General features: G+C 40.5%; 1 long non-coding RNA gene across 1 annotated transcript; it reads left to right on the top strand.

The window, feature by feature from the left end:
- The first annotated feature begins 5688 nt into the window (after nt 1-5688).
- Nucleotides 5689-10773, top strand: LOC131524974 (uncharacterized). The gene is made up of 3 exons (XR_009267128.1): nt 5689-5721; nt 9813-9888; nt 10309-10773. It is a non-coding gene; the product is annotated as an uncharacterized LOC131524974 (long non-coding RNA).
- The last annotated feature ends 14283 nt before the right edge of the window (nt 10774-25056 follow it).

Genomic DNA, 25056 nt, shown 5'->3' with positions numbered 1-25056 from the left:
TTGCCATACACTCCGGCGACGGGCTTGCCCTACACTCCGGCGGCAGGCTTGCCATACTCTCTGGCTAGGACGGGCCGCGGACGGCAGCCTGTGGGGGAAAGCCGCGGGCGGCGGGCTTGCCATACTCTCTGGCGGTGGACTAGGACGGGCCGTGGATGGCAGCGTGTGGGGGAAAGCCGCGGGCGGCGAGCTTGCCATACACTCTGGCCGCGGCAGGCTAGGACGGGCTAGGGCGGGCCGCGGACGGCGGCGTGGGAGGAAAAGCCGCGGGCTGGTTCCGACTCAGGATCGGACACTTCCCAGACACCGGTAGACCCCTTCCCGACAGCACAATCCTGTGGTGTCTGGGAGGTCCATGGTGCGGTGGTACGAGACCCCGAGCCGGAACAGGTGGAAGATGGCCGCATGGTCCAGCGGCATCCTCCCGGCGAGACGAACGAACGAACTCCACTGCATACTCAAAGAAGGGGCGATTACTTCGGGCAAGGGCGAGGATGGGAGCGGCGAATTCCATCTTGTCAGTTTGGTTCGGTCTTCTGTCACGTTGTGACTCCAGGGAAACGCAGAGACTTGGCGACGTGGAACAATTAACTTTATTTAACAATAACAACGAGATAGACATGTAGACATTCACACACGTATGACTAAGACCGAACACAGAGGAGAGGGAACACAGGACTTAAGAATACTTGGAGATTAGGAAATTAACTACACAGGGCTGGGGACTAATTAACAAAACAAGGACAGGAACACCAAATATGGTCACAAGAGGAGGGGAAACACAAGACGCGGAGACACAGTCTGACAGTCACGAGGGAACCCACTGGACGTTTTGATTGTCTTTGAATACAAAGTGGTGATGTCAACCAAGTCTAGGGTCAGTGCGCCGCTGCTGTTTTTGCACTTTATGCCCTTATTTAGAGTACACTAACTTCTCAAACCAGCTTTACAGAAAATGCATGTGTCTACATTACAATTTAGCCTGATCTGTACTATAAATACTATACTTTTTAACTTGAATAGTGTTGTATCATGTGATTTATAGTGATGCTACATGAGTGTACTCACTTCTGTTGTATAATGTATGTTTGACTAATAAACTGGAAGCAATATTGACATGATATACTGATACAATTCCTCACTGCTAATCATGATGTTCATTCTATTTAGTAGTATGGGTTTAATACAGGATATTTACAGTCTGATGTAGTAAAAAGAAAAAGTTGTATGAACATGCCCTCTGACCTTACCTCTTTTACTTTAACAAATGCTGTTCTTGTGGAGTTTCCACACACAAGTACATCTGATATGTGAGCGGCCATCAAGCGCAAATGTAACAAAGAGCAAATTCTTTATAGAATTGCAACATTTTTTGGACATGTATAATTTAAAAAAGTTTTGTATTGTTTTTGTTTTGTTTTATTGTATTTATTTTACATGTTTGAAATAAAGTCTCAAAAAAAAAAATCAAAAAGTTTGTGTGTTGGTGCTGTTGCAATGTTTTTTTGTGTGTTTTTTTTTAAAAACATGGTTGGTGCATTTTATGTTTTGCAATGCTAAAACCATTTGAGATTTAAATAAACACTGTTTGAACTGTTAATAATGTGTCTCTGTCATTGAAGTTATGTATTTATTGTAATGACCTTGAAAAGTGGATTCAGCATTGGGTAAAAATTTTTACTCCAAAATAATACATTTATAGTATATTGCTTGTGTGTTTCAAAGACACTCATAATTAATTTGTAATGTACTCGTAATACAAAAAAGTACACTTTAATATAACTAATCAAGCATGTACATAGGCATGTACTTAAAGTGTACTAAGTATACTTGAAGTTGTTCCAATTTAGCATCAAAAAGTACACTAAATACACTTAAAGTTATACTTTACTATAATTTAATTACAACTAAAATGCACTTAGTACAAAAATAGTTGTTCCAAAATAGCACACTTCAAGTTAACTAATCATTAACACACTTGAAGTATACTGACAATTAGTCTGGCTGCAAGTATACTTAGTATACTTTTTCTTTTTCTTTTTCACTAGGGGTTGCTGTTGTAAAGTTATAGAGCTACAGTTGTGTTGCTGGGTTTTAAAGCAGGTTTGATTTTGATTTTATTTTTTTCTTCCGTATCACTCTGTATTTACAGCAGTTTCACTATCCACTCTGTTTTAATGTGGATGAATGGCTACACATAGATGTGTGCACACACTGTCAGAGCTGTGTGAGATCACTACCATCCTGCTTGTGTGGGGGTGGGTAGGGTTGTTAAATAATTATCTTTTTTGTTTTGTTTTGGGTTTTTTTCCCATAAGTTTTTAACATTCCAAAAGCTCTTTACTCCAAAGATACTACAAGCTAGTCAGTGTATTCAGTAGGTGTAATGTATTGTAAATTGCTTCAGAGGTATTGCAAGTATTACATACAACAATAATAAAACAAGTGCATTGACATAAAATAAGGAAATGTACTTTTGGTACTTAAGTACTTTTAAAAGCTAAGTAAGTAAAAATCATTACTTAAGTAAAAATCTATGAAGGTGAATTAATGCCTAAAAGATTTGCATACGCAGGGTAAGTGTTGTGGCAGTGTACATAAGACTGTAAGCATACATTAAATTTGCACACGCAAGAGAAGCTTGGTAAAGGTGTAAATCGCGTTTCAAGTGTAAGAAAAAAATTATTTGCAGCATTTTACTGTTACTCGTAAGTGTAATTCATGTATTGTGAAACTGCAGCTTCATGCCAAAGCAAAATAAATATGATCTGCATTCTTCTGACTTCCAGTTTTCCACGCTTACACTTTTGGCACGTTGTTTTCACTAAAATACGGTCAAAAGTACTGCAAGCCTGTGAACAGCAAGCGAAAACAACAGTTTAAAGGACTGCAAAATGGATTGACTGCATAGAACCAATCTGTATGTAAAAAAACTAAGTGTTGCAAATGTCTAAATGACTTGCATGTGGGGCAAAAAGTTCCCGAAATAATCAGATATGTATATCTTTCTTATGTATAGTCTTTCTTTTCTCTGCGCTTACAGTTTTGGTACAATTCTCTCACTCACTAAGTTTTGCAAGTGTGACGGGGTGGGCGGGTCCACCACCTTCTTGTAGTCAATCAAATGAGGCTCTCGCTGACTCTCCATTTACTCTCATCTGATTGGTTCAATAAACACATCACACACCAAAACATTAATCTTCATTTAGTTCAGGAATGGGTGTGTCTCACTAGTCCTTAAAAGTGAAGCTGTGGGCTCTTTGATCGCCCCCTGGTGGCTGGCTGCAGTACAGGTCATAAACCCCGCCCTCTCCATGTAAACGAATGGGACTTCAGTCAAAATAAAAAAAAAAAATTACACTTCCGATACAATTTTCCCGAAATATGGTTTTGGTAATTTAAGGTAGTTGTTATCACACTGATATATGTTAAATTGTTCTTTTTTGTGATACCGTTTGATTTTAGCTAGTAATTTGATGCTATAAAAACGGGCGTGTCGTTATGATTGATTGGGCCTGCGGGAGTTTGGGCGGGAGTTTGATTCCACGGCTCCACCTCTGTAAGACTTTAGCCAGCAATACATCCTCCAACCACTAGGGGTCATACTCCTGCCACGACGAGCAGTATTGCTCCCAGCCACAAGGGGGCGCAGGATGTCTGTTGCCTGCAATCTTCCTCCCAGTTGCCAGTGGGCAACCATTGGCAAGAACTCTCAGTTGTACCTAGCAATTATTGTTGATGATACTCACCTGTGTAGGGCTCTATTTAAGTTTGCCTTTAGCCATTGTTTTTTGTTCAATCTTGAGCCTACCTACCTGTTGCATACTGTGAGTCTTTTGTAAGCCATTGTGCTTGTTTTGTTTCCCTTTTTGTAACTATTGGAAGTTTTGCTTCTGGTTTTGTTTGTTCATTGTTTTTGTTTTTGGATCTTCTGCAAGTAAAGCCACTTGAAGTTTATACCTCTCGTCTCCCACTTGTTATTCCTTTGCACTTGGGTCTCAAAATCCTCAACTTTGGTTTAGGTCACTCAGGAAGAACACCAGCTCTGTGACCAGGAGATAAGGGTTCTAGCCCTGCTAAGAACAACCTTCAAGATTTTAGTCTATATTCTGGCAGTTCCTGCTTCTGTATCATTACAACCTCACGACACTACTGCACAGACTCTGACTCCAAACGAATCTCTACTGCACAGACTCGGGCTCCAAATAACGTCATTTACTCAAGATGGCAGCGGCCATACTGAGATGTATTCACTTCACTTTTCTATAGTGGAAGGAAGCGGAGACGTGTCGTCCATATTTTTTTACAGTCTATGGTTCAGGATCGTTCTCGCTGCCAGGATGGTACTTTAAACGTACACATATATAAAAAATAAATAACAACTTAATTAAAACATGATGCTTTATAAGTTGTGTATTAGGCTATGTGTTCATACTGAATTTCGAGCTGTGTAGTATCATTTTCTTCCTCAACAGGCTATATATGATATATTAGTTTATTGTAATTTTGATTATACTTAAAGATGGTCTAGTACCTGCAGTAGTTTAATACATGTATAATTCCACTTGTCTACTGATCAGGGACGATTCCATTTTTTTTTTTTAACTAAAATTTGGTTCAATAATTACATGAATATGATATATTTTATGATATATATGCATGTGTATATATATATATATATAATTGCTTTAACATGTTGTAAGTCAAAGGGATTTTACTAAGTATTGCTAAAATATTTATTATCTCTAACTTACTGGGAACTTATTCACCATTTATCATCTGTAATACCACTGTGTAACCACTAGATGGCTGTTTAGATTTATATACACACATAAAAACATGGCTGTGTGTTCCCTAGTGGCTGGGAACGTTGGATTCCCACATAATTAGTTACTTGAATTTGAATATGTATTTATACGTTGATTTTTTTTAATGTTGATTTGAAGTGTACATTTCAGTCAAATCTGGCCACAAAGAAAGCATTTTGTTACTCATACTTACTTCATATAAAAGCTTGATCAGTCACATGATAGTAATCAGAATCAATACCGACATTTCAAAATATACAGTTGAGTGTTAAATACCGTAAACAGAGATATGGTCTGAAAAACTGACACATTCAGATTTATGTAGCTTTATTGGTATAGTAAAAAGGCTTTACAATTATAGCACTCTGATACTGTAGTGACATCATTTTAACTGCAATGTTTAACATCAGCTCAATGGTGTATGCAGATTATATGATATATGAAATTTCAATGTAAAGCCAGACTAATCCAATAATGTTAACACCTTGCAATTAAGTATGAACACATTGAAGTCTAGCCTAATGGTACACAACTTATAAAGTATCATGTTTTAATTAAGTTGTTATTTATTTATTTATTTTTAATATATGTGTACGTTAAAAGTAATTACCATGAATGTGTCCGGGGGGAAATAATTAGATATTTGAATTATTTACTAATAAACTAGTGTCTTCTGTGTCAGTGTCGCAAAGATGAAGATGATGATCCTGACTCGCCGACTCCTCATGCAGATGGGAGTTTTACTTACTCAAACATGTTCTGAGGGCAGAAAGGAAAATGATTGGTTCACAGATTCAACCAATGAAATTGAAGCAGAGGCGGGGTCAGGAAATTTGAACGTGCGTGTGTGTGGAGGAGGGAATACATCAGACAGATACGTTACTGGCGTTTCGTGGGAGGCATTTATAACAAGGTAAGTGAATTTACCATGTATTTTAATGAAAAAAAAAAAAAAAAAAAACCTTTAGTGAGATAATTAGAGAACAAAGATGCACAGAACAAATACATTTTCATTAGACTGCTTCATCAGTGATCGCACCAAAGCTGCTAATGAGGTAACTGGAGTAAAACATGCTTTTCCAATGCTACCGCACTATCTGTGAAACCGATATGAGCGACAACATAACTAGTTCAAATCTCCATGACATTTCATCAGTCAGTTAGCATTAGCATTAGTACTGCTCTCAGGGCAGAAGTACTCAATATTCATATTACTGTTCTTTTTACTGAACTATGCACTGTTCTCAGGGCAGGAGTACTCAATGTTCATATTATTTTTACTGAACTATGTGCTGCTCTCAGGGCAGGAGTACTCAATATTCATATTACTATTATTTTTACTGAACTATGTGCTGCTCTCAGGGCAGGAGTACTCAATATTCATATTACTGTTCTTTTTACTGAACTATGCACTGCTCTCAGGGCAGGAGTACCAACAGGTCCGTATTACTATTATTTTTTACTGGACTATGTGCTGCTCTCAGGGCAGGACTACTCAATATTCATATTACTGTAATTTTTTCTGAACTATGCACTGCTCTCAGGGCAGGAGTACCAACAGGTCCGTATTACTATTATTTTTACTGGACTATGTGCTGCTCTCAGGACAGGAGTACTCAATATTCATATTATTTTTATACTGAGCTATGCGCTGCTCTCGGGGCAGGAGTACTCAATATTAATATTTCTGTTATTTTTACTGAACTATGCACTGCTCTCAGGGCAGGACTAATGTTACTCAGTATTAATATTACTGTTATTTGTACTGAACTATGCACTCAATATTCATATTACTGTTATTTTTACAGAACTATGCGCTGCTCTCAGGGCAGGAGTACTCAATATTCATATTACTGTAATTTTTTCTGAACTATGCACTGCTCTCAGGGCAGGAGTACCAACAGGTCCGTATTACTATTATTTTTACTGGACTATGCGCTGCTCTCGGGGCAGGAGTACTCAATATTAATATTACTGTTATTTTTACTGAACTATGCACTGCTCTCAGGGCAGGACTAACGTTACTCAATATTAATATTACTGTTATTTGTACTGAACTATGCACTCAATATTCATATTACTGGTATTTTTATAGAACTATGCGCTGCTCTCAGGGCAGAAGTACTCAATATTCATATTACTGCTATTTTTATTTAACTATGCCAGGAGTAACATTACTCATTATTCATATTACTGTTATTTTTTCAGAACTATGCACTGCTCTCAGGGCAGGAGTACTCAATATTCATATCACTGTTATTTTTACTGAACTATGCGCTGCTCTCCGGGCAGGAATAACGTTAATCAATATTCATATTACTGTTATTTGTACTGAACTATGATCTGCTCTCAGGCAGGCATGTGCAGAAGGTGGGGCTTTGGGGGCTCGAGCCCCTGCCCTTTTTCAAAATTATTCAAAAGTGCCCCTCTCAGACAAATAAAACAAGGTAAATAAAACAAAATGCATTTGAATTCTAATTAACATGACAATCTGAACAAAACAGTAACTAATCGCTCAAAAGTCTGAAAATTCCTGTTTATTTTCACATATCTGTCAATCTGAGGCGTTGCTATGGGTTTCGTGTGTTTTGCTCGACTGATATTCCATAGACTGTTCAGAAACCGAGGCTCTGGAGCCATGGTTCTTTCAGTGAGTGCCTATGGGTCGACGGAAGGAAAAAATAAACTAAACAATATTTTAAACATTTTTCATCAATAATCAAAGCTAGTGTGTCGATTTAATTAAAATCCACATATTATATATTTCAGAATACTACATAATTCATCAATGCCCGTTTGTCGTATAATACACCAACCAATCATGATCTGGCACGAGAAGTTCAAATACCTGAAGTGGAGCGGTTATTTTCTGTTCTTATTCATAAATTGGTTGAAAATTACATGGGACAGACTTATTTGTGGAGCGATCTGGATCCGTGGTTTGTCTCATTTTATAAATCACATTACATACAAATTACAAAATGTATGCTAAAAGCACTGCACAAAACCGTGCAGCGCTAAAACTCAATAATGGTAATCAGTAGGCTATTCAATTCACTTATATTTATGTATGATATACACCGTTTACTATTTGATGAAACTATCATAGTTATTTAAGCCCAAGTGCCACCTACCTATCATGTGAAGTTTAGGCTGGCGAAATGGTGAGGTGAAAGGACTTTATTATATTACCATTTTTGATAATTATACAGCATTATGAAAGTGTCTTATGTTCATCAAGCCTGCATTTATTTGATCAAAAATACAGAAAAAAAACTGTAGCCTAATATTGTGAATGATTATTACAATTTAAAATAATGTTTTTCTATTTTAATATACATTTATACTATTTTAATAAAATCTAATTTATTTCTGTTATTCAAAGCTGAATTTTCAGCATCATTACTTCATTCTTCAATGCATGGTCCTTCAGAAATCATTCTAATACATTGATTTATTATCAATGTTGGAAACAGTTGTGCTGCTTATTATTATTATTTTTTTATTGGAATCTGTGATACTTTTTTGGGGTTCATTGATAAATAAAAAGTTTAAAAGAACAGCATTTATTCAAAATAGAGATTTTTTTTCTAACAATGTTGAACAATTTCTACCAATTTAACAAATCCATGCTGAGTAAAAACTAATTTCTTTAAAAAAAATAATAATAATACTGACCTTTACTGAGCTATATCGTTACAAAAGTTATATTTTAAATAATTTTATTCGTCAAAGAATCCTGAAAAAAGTATCACAGGATTTCAACATTGCTAATAAATCAGCATTGCATAAAATGCATTAAGTAAATAAGTAAAATTTTGATCAAATAAATGCAGGCTTGTTGACTATAAGTGACTTCTTGCAAAAATATAAAATAGTAATGTATCCAATCTTTTGACCTATAATTATTTTTTTCCTCATATTGCCTTTTTTACATTTGAGCCCCTGCCCCTGAGGAACTCTCTGCACGTCCCTGCTCTCAGGGCAGGAGTACTCAATATTCATATTACTGTTCTTTTTATTGAACTATGTGCTGCTCTCAGGGCAGGAGTACTCAATATTCATATTACTGTTCTTTTTATTGAACTATGTGCTGCTCTCAGGGCAGGAGTACTCAATAGGTTCATATCACTGTTATTTTTAGTGTACTATTCGCTACATTTATCAAAGTATTTCTGTATGACTATACATTGCTTGGTCATTTAAGAATGATCTTAACTACATTTCAGATGCTGTGCAATAAGATTGGTCTGCTGGTTAGTCAGGTTATGCCGCCCTGTCGCACAAAGTTACATGACTTTTTTGATGTGCATAGAGGAATTTATTTGCACATTATTTGCATTTACTCTTAATCACACAAGCCAAAAACCACCTCAAGCATTTTGTTTTATTTATTTATTTTTTTTCCTGGAGCCTCCCCAGTCGACAGCATTGCACATTTTGAAAGTTTTCCTTATTCCTTAGATTACCTTGAGAGACTTTAGGAACAATTTTAAAACCCTTGGTTTAAACTAATCCTGTTCCTAGAGATCTACCTTCCTGCAAAGTTCAGCTTCAGCCATATGCCCTAAACACACTGCACGATTTTCGGCTGTCCCAGGCGAAAGATTGGCATCGTGAAACAATTGTGGCCAATCAGAAATCACCACGATTGCTTCACGAAGGTGGTCTTTCGTCTGGGACAGCCTAAAATCGTGCAGTGTGTTTCAGGCTTTAATCAAACAAACAAGAACCAGCTAATTAAGCTCTTCAAGAGCACTTTACAGACAGGTGTGTTTGATCAGGATTGGAGCTGAACTCTGTAGGAAGGTAGATCTCCAGGAACAGGACTGGGCACTCCTGGTTTAAACTGTATGTAGCTGAAAATACAGTAGTCCAAGAAAAAATGATTATAACTGATTTGTTGAATATAACTTGCCAGCAAATAATAATAATAATAATAATAATAATAATGCTCTGTACCCATACTTTTATTTATTTATATATACTGTGTATATATTTCAGGACAGAAAGACCAGAATTGGGAAGAAAAAAAAATATCTGGGCCATATTCCCTTTGTATCAGCAGCTTCCTGATGAGGTAAATTTAAAAAAAAGAAAAATAATTGGTTTCTATTACAATTCATATTTGTACAACTTTATTGACTTTTGCTAGGGTACTTTTTCCATGTTATAAGCTCTATGTTTTCTAGTAGTATTTCTTAGTAGATGTATAGAGAGTAGTGTGGTAGAACTATTGCAATGAAGTGCAGATGGTTTACCAAAAACTAAAGTGTACTGTATATTTGTTATCTTATTCAATATGCACTGGTAACTACACACATATAAGGTATCTGTTTTCTGTATATTATTCATAATTGTTTCTGTCTATAGTCCTGGAGAACTCACAAATGCACTGTAGATTCAACTACATTTTTTTATTAATTTACGTTTTCACATGCTTATAATGACAACAAACCTGTCATTGACTGTGACTGTTTCATGTAGTTTTTCTTTGCAGAATAACATTCTTGAAAAAGCAGAAGCCATCATTGGTCCATACTTGGAGTAAGGGAATCTCTGGACTTTCTTTGTAAATTCCTCTAGATTTAGTTGAGAATCTTGTTGATATTTGAAGTGCCCATATTATTTTTCCCCCCAAATATTACTTTTCATGCATTGTAAAATAGCTGTTTGTAAATGTAAAAGGTCTGCAAAAGTTTAAAGATCAAATTTCATGACAAATAAAGTTTTGTCTCCTAAAAGTAAGAATTGATTCTGAACTGCTGTGCTGAAGTGAGTGTCAGAAACTCCAGTCTCACTTCCTGTTAGCAATTACCTGTTAGGTTTGTCTGCATAGTGCCAGCCTATGGACTTCATTGGCTGTCCCTCAAACGTCTACTCTAATCTGCCCTCAATCACTGTTGTTGTAGCTGAGGCCGAACTGAGTATAGTAGGCTCTAGGAATGGCAGGGTTTAAGGATGTATTACGTGTCATTTAAGAAATTGTCACATTTGAGGAAGTTGAAAATCTGATTTTTATCTTTGATCTTATGATTTTACTAGTAATTATGTTTGTTTACATTGCTACATTTCAGATGCTGTGAAGTGAGCTGGTCAGTAATGTAATTTTCCTGGTATGCAAGTTTGCTCCACAAAATAAAGTGGTCCAGGAAATATATGAAAATAAGGATGTTCATGATTCAATATCCTAAACTAAACCCTTCAGGTAAAATACATTTGTTTTAATTAAATTCTTATTTTTTCATGACTATCAGTGTAAATTGAAACCAGATTCTTTATGCATTTCAAATGCAGGAAGAAGTTGCAAACATGTCTGGAGACTTTGAGAAGATATCTGGCAAGTCAACCTATGGCCTGGTTTAAAGGGAGCACATTCAAACTACAGCAGCTTAATGAGACACCTGCTATAACTTTTTGTTGTGAAATGTTCCTGTGGATTATACATGCATTTAATTCTCTGGATTTGTTTGTAATTGTATAAAAATGGAAAGAAGTCATAATTATACTTAATTATTTTATTGTAATATTGGACCTGTAAACTGATTATTTTCAATCAAAATGTATTTTATTTTGTTCTTACACAAACAATTGAATTGACATTGAATTAAACAACATTAACAGCACGGAGAAGAAGAAAATAACTAACTATTTTGGCTATTTTTTACATTACAAGCGCAACTGCAATAGACTATGAGAACACTAAGTGGTTGCACATACTGTAGATTGACACTGGGATCTTTTGCAATCACATTTAACACAAGTCAACTCACAAAAATAACACAAATCAACTCTGTGACAGAAGACCTATCAGATGGTAATTGTTTCTCATGTGAACATATGTAAAAATGTATTTACTCATGGATTTGATGCTTTTTTCACAGTGGAGAAGCAAGATGTGTGATCATATGAACCTAGAAATGCACTGCTGACATGGCCAATCCCATGATTGTCTGCTATAAATAAATAAAATGGCATATGCTTGGAATAATAAATAAATTTAAATGTAATATACTATTCATTATTTATTTAAATCTCTGGTTTAAAAATAGGAAAATAGACCCACTATAGTTTAAATAGTTTTCTTAAATTTTATCTCTCAAAATAATGGGTGTCATTAAAAATGTGGAGATTAGCAGAAATGCGTTGCAACCTCTTATTTACATGAGGTAAACAAAGCTGCTTGGTTTACATTTTTATGTATGTACTTGTAGGGCTATACATATTTTAAAGTTGTATTGTATACCTGTTACTGCCATAATAATGACCCATTTCAAATGTTTACATGCTTTCTTGTCTTTTTGTTCTTAACAGCACTCAATTGTTGTGGTGGAGCAGTTATTAAATATTGTTCTTGTAAATACTTTATAGCATTTCAGTATTTTTTTTCAGTAATATGCATGCAAAGTACAACAGTTAGTATATCATGTTAAATGGTGGTCAAAAAGGATTTAAACAGTTAGTTTTGAATCTATTTCTTCTTCTCAGAGATGTGGATTCGGACAGCAATTAAATTACCACATGACTTTATTAATTCGGCCAGGGATTTTTACAGGGATGGTGGGAGAAAAACACTGACATTCTGGATTCGAATGGCAATAAAATCACAGACTAACCCCTGTAAATGCTGAAAATCGCTTACGTCCCCATGAGAACCAATTACCATCCAAATCTGGCTATTATGTGCTTTTATCAGGTGGAACCAAACATACACCATTTTTCATACATCTCCATTTTTGCACCATTTTGGACTCGGCAGCATCAGATGCCTCTTCAGTGGTAGCTCCTTTGATTTGTCGAATTTCTGCCAGCCCGTCCAGGTAACTGAAGAATAAAATAAAAGTTCAATCAATAATACAGTAATTGTCTACTGATTTATAAAAGTAATAATTAAAAATAAATAAATAAATTGAATACCCTTAAAAATATGCATACATTTACTAGACTAAAACTAGTAAAAATAAACAGGAAGGTTATGCCAAAATATCAATACTATATAAAAAAATGAATAATATATATATATATATATCTATATCTACGCAGTGTAGAATACAATGTATATTATGGGACAACTTGCTTCAGTTTTACAACAGTCAAGAATGGCCAGGGAGCTAACAGCCATGTTTACTGAATGTTCTTCATGCTTGATATAATGTGTTGTTTAAAAGAATGAACAATGGTTAGATCATAGAGGATAGCACATAGTATACTAAATAACAGTAACACTGACCTATTGAGTACTCCTGCCCTGAGAGCAGCGCATAGTTCAGTAAAAATAATATGAATGTTGAATACTCCTGCCCTGAGAGCAGCACACAGTTCAGTAAAAATAACAGTAATAGGGACCTATTGAGTACTCCTGCCCCAAGAGCAGCGCATAGTTCAGTAAAAAGAACAGTAATAGGGACCTATTGAATACTCCTGCCCCAAGAGCAGAGCATAGTTCAGTAAAAAGAACAGTAATAGGGACCTACTGAGTACTCCTGCCCCGAGAGCAGCACATGGTTCAGTAAAAAGAACAGTAATAGGGACCTATTGAGTACTCCTGCCCTGAGAGCAGCACATAGTTCAGTAAAACGAACAGTAATGGGGACCTATTGAGTACTCCTGCCCTGAGAGCAGCACATAGTTCAGTAAAAAGAACAGTAATGGGGACCTACTGAGTACTCCTGCCCTGAGAGCAGCACATAGTTCAGTAAAAAGAACAGTAATGGGGACCTATTGAGTACTCCTGCCCCAAGAGCAGCACATAGTTCAGTAAAAAGAACAGTAATAGGGACCTATTGAGTACTCCTTCCCTGAGAGCAGCACATAGTTCAGTAATAATAATATGAATATGGAGTACTCCTGCCCTGAGAGCAGCACATAGTTCAGTAAAAATAATATGAATATTAAGTACTCCTGCCCTGAGAGCAGCACATAGTTCAGTAAAAATAACAGTGATATTAATACTGAGTACTCCTGCCCTGAGAGCAGCACATAGTTCAGTAAAAATAACAGGAATATGAATATTAAGTAGTCCTGCCCTGAGAGCAGCAAATAGTTCAGTAAAAAGAACAGTAATAGGGACCTATTGAATACTCCTGCCCCTAGAGCAGCGCATAGTTCAGTAAAAAGAACAGTAATAGGGACCTACTGAGTACTCCTGCCCTGAGAGCAGCACATAGTTCAGTAAAAAGAACAGTAATGGGGACCTATTGAGTACTCCTGCCCTGAGAGCAGCACATAGTTCAGTAAAAAGAACAGTAATTGGGACCTATTGAGTACTCCTGCCCTGAGAGCAGCACATAGTTCAGTAATAATAATATGAATATGGAGTACTCCTGCCCTGAGAGCAGCACATAGTTCAGTAAAAATAATATGAATATTAAGTACTCCTGCCCTGAGAGCAGCACATAGTTCAGTAAAAATAACAGTGATATTAATACTGAGTACTCCTGCCCTGAGAGCAGCACATAGTTCAGTAAAAATAACAGGAATATGAATATTAAGTAGTCCTGCCCTGAGAGCAGCACATAGTTCAGTAAAAAGAACAGTAATAGGGACCTATTGAGTACTCCTGCCCTGAGAGCAGCACATAGTTCAGTAAAAAGAACAGTAATAGGGACCTATTGAGTACTCCTGCCCCGAGAGCAGCACATAGTTCAGTAATAATAATATGAATATTGAGTACTCCTGCCCCAAGAGCAGCGCATAGTTCAATAAAAATAACACTAATATGAACATTGAGTACTCCTGCCCTGAGAGCAGCACATAGTTCAGTAAAAATAATATGAACATTGAGTACTCCTGCCCTGAGAGCAGCACATAGTTCAGTAAAAATAATATGAACATTGAGTACTCCTGCCCTGAGAACAGTGCATAGTTCAGTAAAAAGAACAGTAATATGAATATTGAGTACTTCTGCCCTGAGAGCAGTACTAATGCTAATGCTAATGCTAACTGACTGATGAAATGTCATGTAGATTTGAACTAGTTATGTTGTCGCTCATATCGGTTTCATAGATAGCGTGGTAGCATTGGAAAAGCATGTTTTACTCCAGTTACCTCATTAGCAGCTTTGGTGCGATCGACTGATGAAGCAGTCTAATGAAAATGTATTTGTTCTGTGCATCTTTGTTCGCTAATTATCTCACTAAAGGTTTGAGATGTTTTTTTTTTTTTTGTTTGTTTGTTTCATTAAAATACATGGTAAATTCACTTACCTTGTTATAAATGCCTCCCACGAAGCGCCAGTAACGTATCTGTCTGATGTATTCCCTCCTCCACACACACACACACGCACATTCAAATTTCCTGACCCTGCCTTTTCTTCAATTTCATTGGTTGAATCTGTGAACCAATCATTTTCCTTTCTGCCCTCAGAACATGTTTGAGTAAGTAAAACTCTCATCTGCACTCCTCATTAGACGCGCCTTTAGAGAAGTGCATCTTCACGGATTATAATGAAAGAGTTAAGTAGTAATTTAAAGCTTTCTATAGATATATTTATCATGTCTGTGAGGCATGTATTCACTGACTTTCGGTTCATTTTTGTGAAGCGCTCCTGTTCCTGCTCCGGCAGAAAGTGCATCATTGTTTTCTTAAGAAAGAAAAAACTTATTTAACGAACAAAAAAAAAAAAAAAATGCTCCAAGCGTTTTTTTTTTCTAAATTAACTTTATTAAAAAACGAATCGAAATATAATCACTTTGCCATTACATACAAAACTGAACTATTTTAATAGCTGAAACAGTATTATAATCTGATTTGGGAGAAGGGGGAAAAAAAAGACGGGCTCGACTCGGGCCAGTAATTCTGTTAAACTGTCGGACACGTGCCGGGCTAGGGCCTGAGCGTCTAGGCTAGGGCCTAAATTTGAGGCCCGTGCAGGGCTCTAATGGGAACGCAGTTGCGATTTCTATTGAGGGGGATTCTACCGGAACGTGATCTGTACATAGATATGTGCCCCACATGCACAAGAAGTCATTTAGATATTTGCAACACTTTTTTTTTTTTTTTTTTTTTACATACAGAATGGTTCTATGCAGTCAATCCGTTTTGCAGTTCTTTAGTCAAGTCAAGTCACCTTTATTTATACAGCGCTTTTAACAATACAGATTGTGTCAAAGCAACTTTCCAATATCAAAATAGGAAAATAGTGTCAATAATGTAAAATGGCAAGATTAAACACTCAATTTTCAGTTAAAGTCATTTCATTATTGAATTCAATGATATCATCGTCCAGGGGTGCGTTTCCCGAACAACGTTGTAACTCGCTGATTAATAGTACGATGCATTGTTTTGGAAACGAACTAGCTAGTCACGACTGTTTCCCGAACACGGTCGCATCTCCGTCGTTTGAACCACATTAGTTCAACAATATAGGACCATTGTTAATGACATTACACGCATGTGTTGGAGGAATAACTTCTGTTAGTTAACTGATTAGAGATCTCTAAGATGCTGCTGTATTGAACATGGCACCTACTGACTAATTTACTATTTTTTGTTCCCTGTCATTTTGCTGTATTTGATGTTTGATTCATCGCGAGTTCCCTCTTATGTCACACTCCGGGGTTCCCTTGGGCATTTATGCACGAGCACTTTTCAAAAACGGCACTTACAAAAATACATAATTAAAATACATTTTATATTTAGATAGAATGGAAGATACAGATAGTACTGCAGGTTAGCTTGCTTGTTGTGCCCAAGAGTATATTTATTTAAGCCCATATATCTTATTAACAAGAAACTATGCTTCTAACCACAGGTTGAGAGCTGCAGTTCCAACCACCTAAGTTTGTGACGCTGATTGCGAACATCCATTTGAACTATGGTTTTGGGAAACACCGAATCGTTAAACTATGCTGGTAACGACGGAACTTGCGACCATGGTTGGCTAACGATGCTTTTGGGAAACGCACCCCAGCTCAGTTCAGTTTCTGTTCAATCAAGTCGACGATATTGCTGGGAATTAAGTGTCCCCAACTAAGCAAGCCAGAGGCGTCAGTGGCAAGGAACCAAAACTCCGAAACCAAAACTTTAAACCGTTGTGTTCGCTTGCAAATCACTGTTCACAGGCTTGCAGTACTTTTGACCGTATTTTAGCGAAATAACGTGCCAAAAGTGTTAGCGTGGAAAAATGGAAGTCAGAAGAATGCAGATCATATTTATTTTGCGTTGGCATGAAGCTGCAGTTTCACAATACATTAATTGCACTTACGAGTAACAGTAAAATGCTGCAAATCATTTTTTCTTACGCTTGAAATGTGATTTACACCTTTACAAAGCTTCTGTTGCGCATGCAAATTTAATTTACGCTTACAGTCTTATGTACACTCCACAACTCTTACCCTGCATATGCAAATCTTTTAGGCATTAATTTACCTTCATACAAATCTGTCTTTACAACTTTCACTTGTAATGGAGTAATATTTGACCGGCAGTATCTGTAGCCTACTTTCACTCAAGTAGCCTAATGGAGTTGTGTACTTTGTCCGCCTCTGCTGATAGGACCTTTTAATCAAAATTTATCTTAAACAATGAGAAATTGTGAATTTTCAGTATTTGAATGAAACGTTTACTTGAGAATGTGCATGGATGTTTTAATATTTGATATGTGGCCCTTTTGCCTGATGTGCTAATTATAGCAGAACGCAAGCTGACAAACAATCATTAAAAATAAACGTTTTTAAAAACTTTAAAAGAAAAAGAAATTAAATGAAATACAATGAAAATTACTTTTAATTTATAATTACTTTTAATTAGTTTTCATTTATAATTCTCTTATTGAAATTATTTAAATGTGCCTAATAAAATGTGACATACTGTCCCTCAGCCTACAGTATATCACACTTTGACAGAGCTTGCTGTTAAAGGGCAGCTGTTCTTGCAGGGTGATTTTTAGTTTTTCATTTTGTGTCAGAGTGTCCAAGTCTGGAGATAATTCCTGGAAATATGATAATTTGTCTCTAATATTTTGTAATTTTCCCTGCATTTTAGGAGAAAATGCACTTATTCTCAACCAACTGCTGAACACTGTTCACAGAATATTTTTGTTTGTTTCTGTTTGCCACAGCGAAACCTGTATGCTCAGGATTTGTGTTGTGTTTTGTTTTTTGTTTTTTGACTAGAGTAGGCCAGTCCTGGTACACTCCAGTAGGTGGCACAGTATGCAATAGAATAAAGTTACATTGATTCCAGGAGAGCAGTGGGATGGCTACAATTTTATTTGTATATGTACATTACTTTTTTTATTTATTTTTTTCAAAATGCTTACACAGTTTTTGAAACTATGGCTTCATTTCTCAAAACTCTACACACAAAACAACAAAACACACACACTATATACAACACATCAAAAACTTATTTGAAAACTGTTTTAACTTTTCTAAAAATTTTATTTTTGCATAGTAACTACATACAAACTTAAAATAATTTGCCACATACACGCTAAACTACACACATATGTGAAAAATGTAAAACTCTCTCGTGTGAGAGTGCAGTGGAGCACAGGAGTTTATCATAGCACTCTCACATACTGTACATGCATATGCACATATACACTGTATATACAGTATGTATGGCTGATTAATTTTACACAGTTATGCAACTGAACTGAATCAACACTCAACTGACTTCAGCTGTGGAATGACTTGTTAGAGCTGCTTTACAACAGAATATGAATTCGATACTATTGTGAAGCTGCTGTGAAACAATCTATATTGTATAAAGCCCTTTAGTAATGAAGTTGACTTTCTGACTTGGCTTGTATGCATGTTCAGGATTGATAGATAGATAATGAATATGCATACAACACAGATGCATATTCTGTGTGTGTGTGTGTGTGTGTGTGTGTGTATACAGTGCCCTCCACTAATTTGGCACCCTTGATAAATATGAACAAAGGTGGCTGTGAAAATAAATCTGCATTGTTTATTCCTTTGATCTTTCACTCAAAACATTCACAAAATGCTAAACTATCATTGAAGTAAAACAATTAAAAGTGGGGAGAAAATCTCATGATGAAATAAATGTTTTCTCTAGTTCATGTTGGCCACAATTATTGGCACTCAATTATTGCAAAGTCCTTTTCCCAGGGTAACAGCTCTGAGTTCCTCTTCAGGAACTCGAGCTGCGTCCGAAGACGCTAGGGGAACGCCTTCAGCGTAACCGGCTCTGAATACAAATTAAATCTGTCCATTGGATGGGCGAGACGTCACGGGCGAGGTGACGTAATAAATGTTTTTTTTTTCCCCAATGAATGTTGGCCACAGTTATTGGCACCCCTAGAAATGATTATGAGTAAAATATCTCTAAAATATATTTCCATTCATATTTCCATTTTTTTTAGCACACCAGGATGACTAGGAACATGAAATTGTCCATGACTTCCTGTTCCACAGGATTATAAATATGAGGAACACAAAGGCCAAATTCCCTTAATCATCCATCACAAGGAGTAAAACCTAAGAATTTAGTTCTGATGTGCAGAAAAAGATTGTTGAGCATCACAAAATAGAAAGTGGCTGTAAGAAAAGAGTTAAAGGATTGAAAGTATTTCCACCATCAGGGTAATAATTAAGAGGTTCCAATCAACTAAAGATGTAAAAAATCTGCTGGGAAGAGGACGTGTGCATATATCGTCCTAATGCATGGTGAGGAGGAGAGTTTGAGTGGCCAAAGACTCTCCAAGGATCACAGCTGTAGAATTGTAGAGATAAGTTGAGTCTTGGGGTCAGAAACCTAAAAAATATATATATCAAACATCCCCTACATCACCACATGTTGTTCGGGAAGGTTTCAAGGAAAATTATAATCACTCATCCAAAAAAAACAAAAAAAACCCCTGCAAATTCAGTTGTCAGACACGACTGGAACTTCAAATGGCACTGGCTTCTATGGTCAGATGAAACTGAAAAAATAGCTTTTTGGAGGCAAACCCGCCAGATGAGTTTAGTACAAACAGGGATAAAAAAGTACCCCATGTCCACGGTTAAATATACTGCTGGATCTTTGTTGTGGGCCTGTTTTTCTGCCAGAGGTCCTGAACATCGTGTTCAGATGCATGGCATCATGGATTCTATCAAATACCAACAGATAAAAAAATCAAAACCTGACTGCCTCTGTTAGAAATCTTATAATGGGCCGTGTTTGGATCTTCCATCAGGACAACAATCCAAAACAAACATCAAAATAAACACAAAAATGGGTCACTGAGCACAAAATGAATCTTTAAGCATGGCTGTCCCTGTCCTTTCACCTGAACCCTACAGAAAATGAGTGTGGTGAACTGAGGAGAAGAAGTACAAACATGGAGCTGTGAATCTGAAGGATCTGGAGAGATCCTGTATGAAGAAAATGGTCTCTGATCTCTTATCAAGTGTTCGCCAAACTCTTCAGGCATTATAGGAGAAAACGTCTTAGGTTACGTATGTAACCCCAGTTCCTTGAGGGAACGAGACGCTGCGTCCGAAGATGCTAGGGGAACGCCTTCAGCGTAACCGGCTCTGAATACAAATGAAATCTGTCCATTGGATGGGCGAGACGTCACGGGCGAGGTGACGTAATGACCAGCTGGTATAAAAGCACGTGCGGTGCAAACCGGCGTCAGCCTCTGGAACGAAGCAAGCGCTGGCAGGGATGCCCGAAGTGTGGCCTCGGGACACAGCGTCTCGTTCCCTCGAGGAACTGGGGTTACATACGTAACCTAAGACATTCCTCTTCAGGAACTCGAGCTGCGTCCGAAGACGCTAGGGGAACGAGATATCCACGCTGCCAGACTTCCCAATCCCTGCCCAGTGTGTATCCCTGCGGAGCACAACTAGGGCGAGAGGACGGAAGCCTGTGGCCCGCATGTCCAGGCCATAAAACCTGACAAAGGTCAGGGGCGTAGACCATCCCGCAGCGTTACAGATGTCCTGAATTGGGACACCTGCCAGGAAGGCCTTGGAGGCCGCCACACTCCTAGTGGAGTGAGCCCTGACTCCCATCGGCGAGGGGAGGTCAGAGGACTCATAGGCAATGTTAATGGCATCCACTATCCACCGACTGAGGGTCTGCTTGGAAGCAGGGAGACCTCTTTATGGGGACCATAGCAAACAAGCAACTGGTCCGCCCTTCTCCACAGGGCAGCTCTGTGGACGTATACATCCAGTGCTCGCACTGGACACATACAATTAAGCTTTTGCTGGTCTGGCTCCCGAAAGGGAGGAGGATTAAAGGCCTGCAGTACAACCGGCTGTGGTGTGACAGAGGGAACTTTGGGGACGTACCCTACACGAGGGTACAAAAAGGCTTTGGCCATGCCAGGTGCAAAGTCCAAGTGAGTAGGGGCCACAGAGAGGGCCTGCAAATCCCCAACTCTCTTCAGAGAAGAAATCGCCAGAAGAAATACAGTCTTCAGGGTGAGATGGTGATCAGATATCTCCTCTATAGGCTCAAAATGAGGCCTGCAGAGAGCATCCAACACCACAGCCAGGTCCCAGGGAGGAATTCGGGACCGTACTGGGGGCTTTAGCCTCAGCGCACCGCGGAGGAAACGTGTAACTAGGGGGTGTCTACCCACTGACTGTCCACCAAGAGAGGCGTGGTAGGCCGAAATCGCCGCCACATAAACCTTCAAGGTGGAGTGGGTTAACCCTGCAGAGAATCGAGCCTGCAAGAACTCCAGCACTGTACCAACCGGGCAGTTAACTGGGTCGAGCTGGCGATCTCTGCACCATGAAGTGAAGAGTCTCCACTTCAGGGCGTACAGTTTCCTCGTAGAGGGAGCTCTGGACTGGAGGATGGTCTCCACAACCTCGGTTGAGAGACCGGAAGCTATGAGCTGTGCCCCCTCAGGGGCCACACCTACAATTTCCATAACTCCGGGCGAGGGTGCACCAGGGTGCCTCCTGCCTGTGAGAGGAGATCCCTCCTGACGGGAATCTCCCATGGAGAGCCGTCGAGGAGAGAAATCAGGTCCGAGAACCATACTCGGCCCCGGCCAGAACAGGGCCACTAGCAAGAGCCGAACCCTGTCCCGGCGCACTCTCTCCAGAACTCCGGGGAGTAGAGCAATCGGGGAAAAAGCGTACAGACGAAGCCTCGGCCACGTCTGTACCATGGCATCCAGCCCCAGTGGAGCTGGGTGAACTAGAGAGTACCAGAGGGGACATTGCGCTGTCTCCTGAGTGGCGAAGAGGTCCACCTGAGCCTGGCCAAACACTCTCCAGATCTGCTTCACCACCTCAGTGTGAAGCATCCATTCCCCGGGCCACAGCCCCTGTCTCGACAGGATGTCTGCTCCCACATTGAGATGCCCAGGGATATAAACTGCTCTCAGTGAGAGGAGTTTGCCCTGGGACCACACAAGGATCTGGTGCGCCAGCCTGTAGAGGGGGCGCGACCACAGACCTCCTTGGTGGTTGATATAAGAGACCACCGCTGTGTTGTCGGTGCGCACCAACACATGGTGACCTCTTAGGTCTAGGAGAAAGTGTTTCAGAGCCTGAAACACAGCCAGCATCTCCAGCCGGTTGATGTGCCAGGCGAGAAGATGCCTGCTCCACAGACCGCGGGCAGGGTGGCCATTCATGACCGCTCCCCAACCGGTGAGGGACGCATCCGTCGCTAGCGTTACACAGCGACATGGAGCTCCCAGCACCGGGCCTTGAGACAAGAACCAAGGTTGTCTCCACATGACTAAGGCACGTAGGCACCGCCGCGTGACCTTGATCATGCGAAGCGGGTTTCCCCTCGGGGGAAAACCCCTTGGTCTTGAGCCACCACTGTAGGGGTCTCATGTACAGCAGGCCAATAGGTATCACGTTGGACGCAGCTGCCATCAGACCCAGCAGTCTCTGAAACTGCTTGACAGTGAGTGATTGGCCTTCTTTCACTCCCCTGACTTCCGTGAGGATCGACTCGATCCAAGCAGGGGACATACGTGCCTGCATCGTGGTCGAATCCCACACCACACCAAGATAAGTGGTTCTCTGTAATGGAGAAAGCACACTCTTCTTGGCATTCAGTCTTAACCCCAACACTTTCATATGGGCGAGAACAACATCTCGATGTCGAGCCGCCCTTCGCTCTGAATGAGCGAGAATCAACCAATCGTCGATATAATTGAGTATGCGGATGCCTCGTAGCTAACGCTGCGTCCACACACTTGGTAAAAGTGCGGGGTGAGAGTGCTAGGCCGAAGGGAAGAACCCGATACTGGTAAGCTTTGCCCCCGAAAGTAAACCTCAGGAACCTCCTGTGAGTAGGAAGGATGGACACATGGAAGTATGCGTCCTTTAGATCGATCGTGACAAACCAGTCATCAGACCTGATTTGTGACACGACCTGTCTGAGTGTGAGCATCTTGAACTTCAGTCTGCTGACTGAGTGGTTCAACTGACGCAGATCTAAAATGGGACGCAAACCTCCATCCTTCTTGGGAACTATGAAGTACCAGCTGTAGAACCCGGACTCTCTTTCTTGAGGAGGAACCACCTCGATGGCCTCCTTCCTTAAGAGAGTATTTACTTCCTGTTCCATTACCAGAGCCTGCTCGGGATCCACCAGAGTGGAATTCACCCCGTTGAATCGAGGCGGAGGAGAACCGAACTGGATTCTGTAGCCTCTTTCTACAGTACGCAGGACCCACTGAGACACATTTGGCAGTAGTTTCCACGCTGCTAAATAGTCTACTAAGGGAACCAGTCTCTCGAGACTGGCCTCTGGTGTAATCAGAGCAGCTAGTTCGGTGCCCTGGAACGGCACCGCGGCAGGGAACGACCGGACTAGCTGCTCCAGAGACCCCCGAAGGGGTGGCGAACATCTCAGCTCCGCTACGTCTCCGGGCGGAACGAACTGAGACATGTGTTCGCTGGAGACTGCTGCGCCCTGGAACACCGTACGTGGCAGGGTTGGCAGATCGATCTCCTGAGGGCACTGAGGAGAGGCGGGCACCGTGTAATGTGGTGAACGCCGCTCTTCCCCAGCGGGGGCTACCCTCATAAGCCCTGGGCCACTGGCCTCAGGGCTTCTTGGCCGAAGACCTCTTCGCCTGAAGAACGGTCCGCAGATCCGGCTTAGGCTGTGAGGTCTTTGACCGAGAGCCCTTCTTACCGCCCTGGCCCCTATGTTTTCTTGGGGGAGCACGGGCGGCGACGCTTTCTTTCTGAGCCTCCATGTACGAGGAGCCAGCACGTGGCCGGGGCTGCTCTCGCCCAGCAGCCCCTTGAGCTAGAGAGCGGCGAGGGAGAAACCGCTGGAACGCCGCCGCCTGCCTACTGGCCTCTCGGTGCCTGTCGACGACTGCGTCAACAGCGTCACCAAAAAGGCCAGATGGCGCCAGTGGGGCGTCCAGGAGGAAGACCCTGTCGCGATCTTTAATATCCGACAGGGTCAACCAGAGATGCCTCTCCGCCGCCACCAAAGCTGCCATAGACCGCCCGATGGCACGGGCGGTCTCCTTGGTGGCATGGAGAGACAACTCGGCGGTTTTGCGGAGTTCGGTAATATCCTCCGCACTAAATCCCTCGCCCTCATCCAGCTCTTTGAGCAGGTCAGCCTGGTATGCCTGCAACACCGCCATAGTGTGCAGACATGAACCAGCCTGACCTGCTGCCGCGTACCCCTTGCCCACCAGTGTCGAAGAAGTGCGCAACGGCTTGGTGGGCAGGGTCGGAGCCTTCAGAGACGATGCCGCGCTAGAGGACAGATAGCTCGCAAGCGTCTGTTCTACACACGGCATCGCTCTGTAACCGCGCTCATTCGTCCCCGCCACATTACCGTAGTAATCGGACGAGGGGACGAAGAGGAGGGCCGAGAATGGTTTTCCCCACGACCTCCACACCTCAGTGTGGAGGTCGGGAAAAAACGGCAGGCTCCGATGTGGGGATGGAGTCTTAAACCGCAGAAAGCGCTCGTCTAACTTGCCTTTCTGCGGTTCGACATGACACTCGGGCAGCCACACAAGATTTAATTTGGCCACAGCCCGAGTGACCACCTCCACAAGCTCCTCATACTGGGGCGAAAGAGAGGGCGCAACGTCTTCGACGCTTCCCGCGTCAATCTCCTCGGAGGAAGACAGGAGATGCGCCGATGCTGCTGCCCGAGGGGAAGTATCCGCCTGGCGGGCTTCCAATCTCGGGGAGCGGTCATGGGATCTGACGGGCGAGGGCGGAGATAGAGACTCGCTCGTCTCCGATCCCTGCGCCAGATCCCACTTCGAACCCCACGAGCGCTGCCGCCGCTCCGCCTCGGCGAAAGTGGGGCCAGCGCCGCGGGG

This window comes from Onychostoma macrolepis, chromosome 18 (assembly GCF_012432095.1).
Source record: "Onychostoma macrolepis isolate SWU-2019 chromosome 18, ASM1243209v1, whole genome shotgun sequence".
Classification (NCBI taxonomy): Eukaryota; Metazoa; Chordata; class Actinopteri; order Cypriniformes; family Cyprinidae; genus Onychostoma; species Onychostoma macrolepis.
The sequence above is the reverse complement of the archived record's forward strand: the minus strand, read 5'-3'. Positions and strand labels throughout refer to the sequence as shown.